Here is a 9,281-nt window from a genome sequence, read left to right on the forward strand (position 1 = left end):
CAGGTAGGCTGTGGTGTTGACATGATGCTCATTTGGTACTAATGGGCCCAAAGTGTGTCAGGAAAATATCCCCCACACCATTGCACCACCACCAGCCTGGTGGTCTTCTGCTACTGTAGCCCATCCACCTCAAGGTTCGATGTGTTGTTTGTTCAGAGATGCTCTTCTGCCTACCTTGGTTGTAACGGGTGGTTATTTGAGTCACTGTTGCCTTTCTATCAGCTCAAACCAGTCTGCCCATTCTCCTCTGACCTGAAATTGAAATAGCAGATATGCTCATTCATTTTACTGTTGGTGCTGTGTGATCATTGTACATTGGCTTCACACAAAAATAAAACAGAGTCAAAATCTGCTGGATGGCTGTGTGCATGTTGCCGCCCTGCAGATGTCATGTAAATGTTTTTATTTTTTATGAGTGTGTTTTTACTGCAGAGTATGTGCAGCAGCGGATCGGACACAGTGTTAAAGGAGGTTAGACTTATGTACATACAAGTTTTGAATTATTCTCTTCCAAACATGGTGGGAACCATGTTATTCAAGCCTTGAAGTGTGCGCCATTCAGCGAAGAAAAGAACAACAAGCTACTGACTGGCTTCAGAACCTCACCTGATCGGGTAGTAATTTCGGCCTATGTTACTGTTTTTCATCAGTGGACAAAAGACATTAGTGCTAAAGGCACGGGTATAACAGACTCTGTTTTAACCAGTCGGAAACAAAACATTTAACACTTCTGTTTAATATTCTTTTAGTCATTGGAAATATTGAACTTAATCCAGGTCCAGATAAAAATGTTTTATGTCCACTTTTTTATATTTTATGGGATTTTATACATGTTTTAATAATTTTCTTGACCTGGGTTTGTGCACAGGTGTATCTTATATAAATCTAACTCAATTACAGTGTACACAGGGATCTATATTATATCCTGAAAAGGTTAGACAACCTCCTGTTATGTCAAGTCTGAACACTACATCAGTAAGAAAGCAAAAGCGATTTTCCTGTCTAAAAAAAGATCCAGGAACACTAAATCAACTAGGTAAAATTAGAGGCTTTAAAATCTGTCATTTAAATATGAGAAGTCTTGTACCTAAACTGGATGAATTCAAAGTAATACTTGCTCAGACACAAGCACATGTTATGGGTATATCAGAATCATGGCTGACTCCTGCTATACCAAATTCATTTCTTTCAGTTGAAAATTATTCATTGTATCGTAGAGACCGTACTGATAGGCTTGGAGGTGGTGTTGCAGTTTATGTTCACAAGAAATACTCACACTCTATAATAGAATTGTCAACTGAGTCTGAATCTCTGCAATTAGAAACCAAGCTTACAAATCACCTTTCATTAACAGTGGTTGTTACATATAAACCAAGAGTTAATTCAACTAAATATTTAGCGCAGCTCACTGACATAAAAGGCATAAAATCAAAAGAGTTTGTGATTCTTGGTGATGTCAATATGAATTGGGCTGATAAAACTTCSAAAGGCCTGAAAGCAATGTCTATAAACTTAGGGCTTCAACAGTTGAAGTACCAACAAGATTTGGCAAGACATGCAATTCCATTTTGGATCTTATTTTCACAAATCGATCCTCCATATGTGGCATATCTGGAGTTATAAATACTTCAATCTCGGATCATTCACTTATTTATGTCATTAGAAAAAACCTTAAGAAACCTACAAGTCATGTGCATAATTTCATTAAAAAGGATTCCAAAATCAAAGTTACCCATGTTTCATGCTGAGATTGAGAAAACTAACTGGAATGAGGGTATTTCTCTGTCAAATCCAAATCACATTTTGTCAATTTTTTACGACAAGTTGGAGACAAAACAAGAAAAATATATTTCAACTTGTATAGTTCCAGTCCGGAAAAAATAAAATTCCATGGCTGAATGCCTCTATAATACATCTCCTAAAGTTGAAAGCTTCAATGAAAACTTATAGAATATCAAAAACTTCTGAAAATCAGTCTCGTTTAAACAGTTACCAAAATAAATGAGTTGCTTAATTACACAAAGCCAAACAATATTTTAAAAATCAAATTACTTCAGCCAGTAAGAATCCAAAAATATTATGGGAAACHATTAAGTCAGTGACAGGTGAAAGTAACAATAAAACATTTAATACAAATTTACAAATCTCAGTAAATGGACTTCTTGTTTCTGATCATGAAAAAAATTGCCAGCTTATTTAATGAATATTTTATTTCTTCAGTAAGGACATCATTACCGGGACAAGCTYATAGTTTAAACTTATTTAAATATCCTGACCTATTAAGATTTGTTTAAGTAAGTACCCAGTTTCAGTCTCAGCAGATTATTTACAGTGATGATCCCAGGGTTTAGCTGTAGGAGGAGAATGGATGGTTTAAAGTTTGTCTCTGTTAATGAAATGATATTGTGGTTAGTTTGTTCTTACAGTTTCCAAGGAGGAGGCTTGGCATGGAAGGGAGGGTGTAGACACCAAGATGAAGTTTGCTTCCACAGATATTCTGGCTTTGGCTTGTTGTTTTGCAGATGGAGTGTATTGGAGAGAGTGACAGGTGGAGGACCCTCGAGGTGATTCCAAAGAGAGCTTACAGCAAGGGTTGTTTCTGAAGATCCGTCAGGAGAGGTTCTGACTTCAGAAACTCAGAGGTCTTAACGAGGAATTTGCACACAGGGGGAAAAAACACTTTAAGCATAGAAACTCAAGGAGAGTATATGCAGGCTGTAGAAAACAGTACCAAAGGTAACTGAATTCTCCAGCGTCGGATGGATCTCTGCAGCCAGCTTAAATAGAGGCACACCTCATCAGCTGAGCTGCGTCCAGGTGAGTCCATCAAGTCTCCGCCCACAGTCACTTGATACTGCAAACAACCAATTAAGCACAGCAACAGCCATAATCTTCATATGACCGTTCAAAGCAATTTTCATTTTCTAAAATTTCACAGAGTGATGTTTTGAATACACTCCAATCTCTAAATGGCTCACATGCATTTGACAAATATAAGATAAATATGAATTTCTTGAAAATGCACGCCAACACTTTTTTTACCATTGTTTCATCATTTGCTTAATTTATGTATTGTGCAGTCTATTTTCCCTGATGCCTGGAAGTTTGCTCAGATTACTCCAATTTTTAAATCTGGTGATCCAACAGAAGTTTCAAACTATCAGCCAATTTCTGTTCTTCCCATTTTTACATTACTTGAAAAAAAAAACATTATTTAATCAACTACTTCAGCATCTAGAAGCTAATAATACAGGTGCTGGTCATAAAATTAGAATATCAAGAAAAAGTAGATTTATTTCAGTAATTCCATTTAAAAAGTGAAACTTGTATATTATATTCATACATTACATACAAACTCATATATTTCAAATGTTTATTTRGTTTAATTTTGATGATTACAAATGACAACAAATGAAAATATCAAATTCTAATGAAGTGCCTCTCTTCTTTTCCTCCAGACTCTGGGACCTTGATTTCCAAAGGAAATGCAAAATTTACTTTCATCAGAGAACATGACTTTGGACCACTCACCAGCAGTCCAGTCCTGTTTCTCTGTAGCCCAGGCAAGACGCTTCTGACGCTGTCTGTGGTTCAAGAGTGGCTTGACACAAGGAATGCGACAGCAGAAACCCATGTCTTTCATACGTCTGTGTGTGGTGGTTCTTGAAGCACTCACTCCAGCTGCAGTCCACTCTTTGTGAATCTCCCCCACATTTTTGAATAGGTTTTGRTTCACAATCCTCTCCAGGGTGCGGTTATCTCTCTTGCTTGTACATTTTTTTCGACCACATCTTTTCCTTCCCTTCGCCTCTCTATTAATGTGCTTGGACACAGAGCTCTGTGAACAGCCAGCCTCTTTAGCGATGACCTTTTGTGTCTTGCCCTCCTTGTGCAAGGTGTCGATGGTCGTCTTTTGGACAACTGTCAAGTCAGCAGTCTTCCCCATGATTGTGTAGCCTATAGAACTAGACTGAAAGACCATTTAAAGGCCTTTGCAGGTGGTTTGAGTTAATTAGCTGATTAGAGTGTGGTACCAGGTGCCATCCATTTTGAACCTTTTCACAAGATTCTAATTTTCTGATATGCTGAATTTGAGATTTTCATTTGTTGTCATTTGTAATCATCAAAATTAAACAAAATAAACATTTGAAATATATGAGTTTGTATGTAATGTATGAATATAATATACAAGTTTCACTTTTTAAATGGAATTACTGAAATAAATCTACTTTTTCATGATATTCTAATTTTATGACCAGCACCTGCATATTGTTCAGGTTTTTTTTTTTTTTACTTTTACTAATTATATTTTTCAAGTCCTTTGTACATCTCTGCTCAATTTTGAGTGTGAGCCTGCAGGTTTATACTAGGAAAAAATGATTTAAAGTAAAACTGCATCATTTTCCTAAATTTAGCAAAAGTTAATTTGATACCTTGCTTTATTCAATTTCTGTGTCTTTATTAAATTAATGAAAAGTGCCATACGATACTTTTATTGCATTCTCAATAAGACTGTGTGAATTGTGCAATTTAATTACTAATGTGAATTATAAACTTGTCAACAATAATTTCTTTCCAATGCTTTTGATGACAATACTGTTTGGGATGTCTTTGGAAATCTGACGGTATAGGCAATGAATTCTGTCAAGCTGTGGGAGGGGGCAATTTGAAAGATGGTGCCATGCTGAGCATCAGAGTAAATCTACTTGTTCAGATGTGGGCACATCTTAGTTTCTAACCTAAACACTTTTTTTCCTACATTTGGCTCCTACTGTTAGGCAGCAATTTCCTCCTCTCTTTCCCACTGTCTGTTTGGCAGCTTGCTTGGTTGGATATGCTGTCTGGCTAATGTATGATTGATTGTTGAAGTAAGAGACACTCCACTGCCCCTGACTTTCCTCCCTCTCAACATGGTTAATGGGCCAGACAAAGGCAGGTGCACCTCTTTCTATGTGCATGGATGTGTGTTTGTGTCTTTGTAGGTGACAGACAAAAATCAGTGCAAGTGTTTCAAGACTCGTTTTATGATACTGATGGATTTATGCCATTGGAGCCTATTTGTGTATTCATGTGAGCACGTGGGCAAGTGCTGGCTTGTTGGGCGTGTGTCTTGTATGTTTTTGAGAGTTTGTGAAAGTTACTGAGTCAGGCCTTGACAAGAATGGATGGTGCAAAATGAAAAATGCTGTTGACGTGTAAAGCAGGTGAAAGAAATGGCCCACTTATTGTACAGTATTTCCACATCCTCTTTATCACCAATAACTCATGAAATTTCACCACAACCTCTCCTTGTCTGGTCACACACACACAGACTGCAGTTGTAATGTTTCATTTAAAAAAAAGGAAATAATGGTTTGGTACATACCTTGGTTTTAAATCACGGTATAATATTTTATTTTTTTATACAGGACAAGGAAGATTTTTTTTATTTTACTTTGGTAAACAAGTTTTTATGGCATGGACTGTTGTGACTATAGCATTTGGAATTTTAACTTTCTCCAATGTCTGTCTTTAGAATCTGTCTCCTGGAGTTGCTTTGCTAGATGTTTATTTTGGGAAAGTTTGTAAAACTTGTTTATTTTTTTCTTATTTAGTCAGTAGCCACATTTCCATCCAGTTATAATGGAAATTTTGAGTGGACTTTGAAAACGCTGCAAAAAAGACAAAAAAAAAAAAAAGACAAGAAATAAGACAAAAAAAGAAGAAATGCAAATTAGGCATGTTTCTAACTTATGGTTTGGAGCGAATCAGGCTGAACAAAGCATAATTACATCAAACGTTAACATTATGCTGTAGTACACAGGAAATAGAGGTTGAAAACCAGAAGGGACCACATGTAACTTGTTCTAAATTGAATGGCTCTATAAAACAAATGGCTCAACAATATCTGAATCCCTTCAAAAAGCCATTCATCCCATCTCTACTGATCAGTCATGTGAGGTAAATGTTTGCTACGTCAGTACATTTTTGGCAAGTGTTTTAATCTTCCTTTTTGCTCATTAACTCTTTTTTGGAAAATCCAAAAACCAACTCTAGTGAGTGAAAGAAGTTTATTTTTACAAAATGGAGGGTTTTTTCAAACTGTGCCATTTCCATCAACCTTTTCTAAAGCAATACTTCAAAATCCACATAAAAACATTGATGGAAACATGGCTAATATGAAGTAGTTTACTACTGGCATTAAGTGACTCTAGGTAGTGCTGAACGTTCATGCTTTTGCTAATATATACGTCACTGCCTAACATGGCAAGGGTGAATGTCATGACAGCATTCTAGTACATGTCTAGCATCTTTTGAACCTGTTATTTTAGAGCAGAGTGTAGCTGTATGTCACTGCTGTTTTGATTTGACCCTGTCATTAGTCTTTACATTAGGTTGATGCCTCATAGACTCATCACCAATAAAGTCACCCACTACCTACAAATATGTGCATGATCAATAATAAATCTGGCATTGAGGAATGAAAAGAGGCACAAAGTACAACTCAGAGGTGTTCATATGGAATGCTATGCAAAAGGTTGCATCAACATCTCATGACATGTCTGAAATTCTAAATCGTTCAGCCAGCTGATTGTACAGACTGTCTCTTCTCATCAGCTCACACTGTGGAGCAGTGAAACTGGCTACCCTTTTCATATGCCAATCATTTTGACTCTATTAGTACTTGGTGGCTCAAAAGCACAACGGAAGTTGGTAGATTCCAAGCTCCATGCCACCTCAGGCTTAAAGCCGTACTGAGCCATACTAAAAGGTGTCTTTGCCCTGGCTTTTGTGAAGGAGCCTATTAAGTGATAAAGATCTTCACTGAACAAGCAAGATACAACACTGGTGTAAAGCTTCTCTTTGACAGTTCTGCTGTCTTTGTTACTTGTCACAAGCTGTGTTTCCATCCAATTCTAATTCAAATTTGGAGTGATTTTTTTTTTTTTAATTTTGCAAAAAGGAAAAAAAAAAACAAACAAAGAAATGCAAATCAGATGTGTTTCCATCAACTGGCTTGAAGCGAATCAGTTACGTCAGATGCATGCATGTAGTAAAAAGGAAGTAAAAGTCACCATCCATCCATCCATCCATTTTCTGTACACGCTTCTTCCTTTTCAGGGTCGCATGGGTCACTGGTGCCCATATCCAGCAGCCACAGTGCGAGGGGCGGGGTACACCCTGGAAAGGTCGCAAGTCCATCACAGGGACACACATAGAGACAAACCAGAAAGGTCCCTGGACCGGGATTTGAACCTTTGACCTTCTTGCTGAGAGGCATCAGCTCTACCAACTGAGCCACCGTGCCGCCAGTAAAAGTAAAAGTCACATCTCAGGAAAATGGAGAGAAGTTATCAGGAATGTGTTGCTACTATTGGGAAAGTTGTATTTATTCAATCATATTAACTGGTTCTGGCGATTTTACATGCTGTCTGGAGATTTAGAGAAAGAAATGCAATTTTCTTCACATCATGGGAATAACTGAGAATACGCCGACAGCGGGAGGAGGGTCCAGCTGCAGTCGCTGTGGTACCGGTTTCGGACAGACAGTGAGAACAGCTGATCAACATGTGAGGTAAATGTTCGCTATGTCAGAACTTATTCGACAAATGTGTTTCCATCTGTCCTTTTGCGCACTAACTCTTTTTTGAAAAAATAAATAAAACAAAACCCACCTCAAGTGAGCGTATCACCTTTTATGCAAATTAAAGGAAGTTTTTTTTTTTTTTTTTTGAATCATGCAGTTTCCATTTGTTAGAAACCTGGTTTTGGTTTATGTTTTTGTTGTGTTCAGTTTGTTTGTGCAGATAAGTCTGGAGCTGCTGTCACTGGAGGGTGGAACCACTGATTATCACTCACACCTGCAGATCCTCTCCTGCAATCATCCAGGGGATAAAAGGAGTTGGCTGTCAGTTCTCCAGTGCCTGAGTGTTTGCCTGCTATTGTATCTCATGCTCCCACAGTTTGTTCTCTGTGCTAATTTTTGAGAAGTTTTTTTCCCCTGTGGAACTTTAATATTAACTCCTGCGATCTCCTTCCAAGGCTTCCTCCACCACCTCCTGGTTCATCTACCAGAGTTTCCCTGAGCCTCCTCGAGAACCCAAGATCTCCTGGAGCAGTTCTGAGACTGACAGCTTCAAAGTCTTTGTCCCCGGTCCGCACGGTAATCTGTCCGCCCTCCATCGCTAACTATCTGGCTGCACTGCACTGACTTGTCTTTCACTCAACCACCCCCCACTGGTGGACGCTCCCTCACTACCCAAGTACGAGAAGTTTTTTGGTTCCTCATCTTTTCCTCAGTATTTTTGTGTTGCTCATCAGATTCTCCTCTGCCTTCAGTGATTCTTTTCCCCTGGGTCTCCAGCCCCAGAAGGAGATTCTCAGTTTGTTTGCTTTTTATTTGTAAAAAAAAAACCTTTTGAACTTTCCTTGTCTCCTGAGAGTGTTCTGCATGTGGGTCAAACATCTTTCTGAAACATGACACCATTCACCTTTTCTGATGCAATACGTCAAAATGTGCATTAAAAATGTTGATGGAAACACGGCTTCAGTAGTTACCAATATTGAGCTTCCTCCACTTTACTGTAATTCTTTTTTAACAATATAAATTCATTTAATTTAAAAACAAACTAATTCACACACAAATATACATTTCAAATAAAATGAAAGGTAGCAGAAATAAGAAAAAAAAATTGTAATATTTGCCCCTAATTCATAAGTTGCAAGAATGAATCTCAGAGTTAAGGGTACTTTCATTCACTGTCATGCCACTTTACTGTAGTGAACTGTTGTGGTGTAGCTTCCTCTGCTAATTTCCAAAGTTGTAATGGGGAAAACCCAAAAGTTCCACATTATATAGTAGGTTAAAAAAACACCATTTGTTTTGGCACTTTCACAAAACGCTATATTGTATATCATAATGAACTGAGACCGCAAGGAGGGTCAACCAACCCTGGTGCAACTTTGTGCCTGAAAGTGAGGTAGTAACAGAGCCAAAACTGTTGACTTGTGAAACTCTAAGCTGGCTTAGAGGTTCAATAATTTAATGAAGTGATAAGACATGGTCTGTATGTCCACTATGTCAAGGGATTAAACAAAAAAAAAAAACAGATTTAATACCAAGAGAAAATGGATGTTGACACACAACTTTGCTTTTAATTCAAAATAGTTAAATACAGAAATAATTGTTATGACAATATTTATTTAACAAAGACAGAAATACGTGGTCCAAGAATGAAGGTACTCCGTCAGATGATCAGCTGAGTTTTATTGCAACAACAGGAAACACAGAGAACAACCTG

This window comes from Austrofundulus limnaeus, unplaced genomic scaffold, assembly GCF_001266775.1.
Source record: "Austrofundulus limnaeus strain Quisiro unplaced genomic scaffold, Austrofundulus_limnaeus-1.0 Scaffold78, whole genome shotgun sequence".
NCBI lineage: Eukaryota > Metazoa > Chordata > Actinopteri > Cyprinodontiformes > Rivulidae > Austrofundulus > Austrofundulus limnaeus.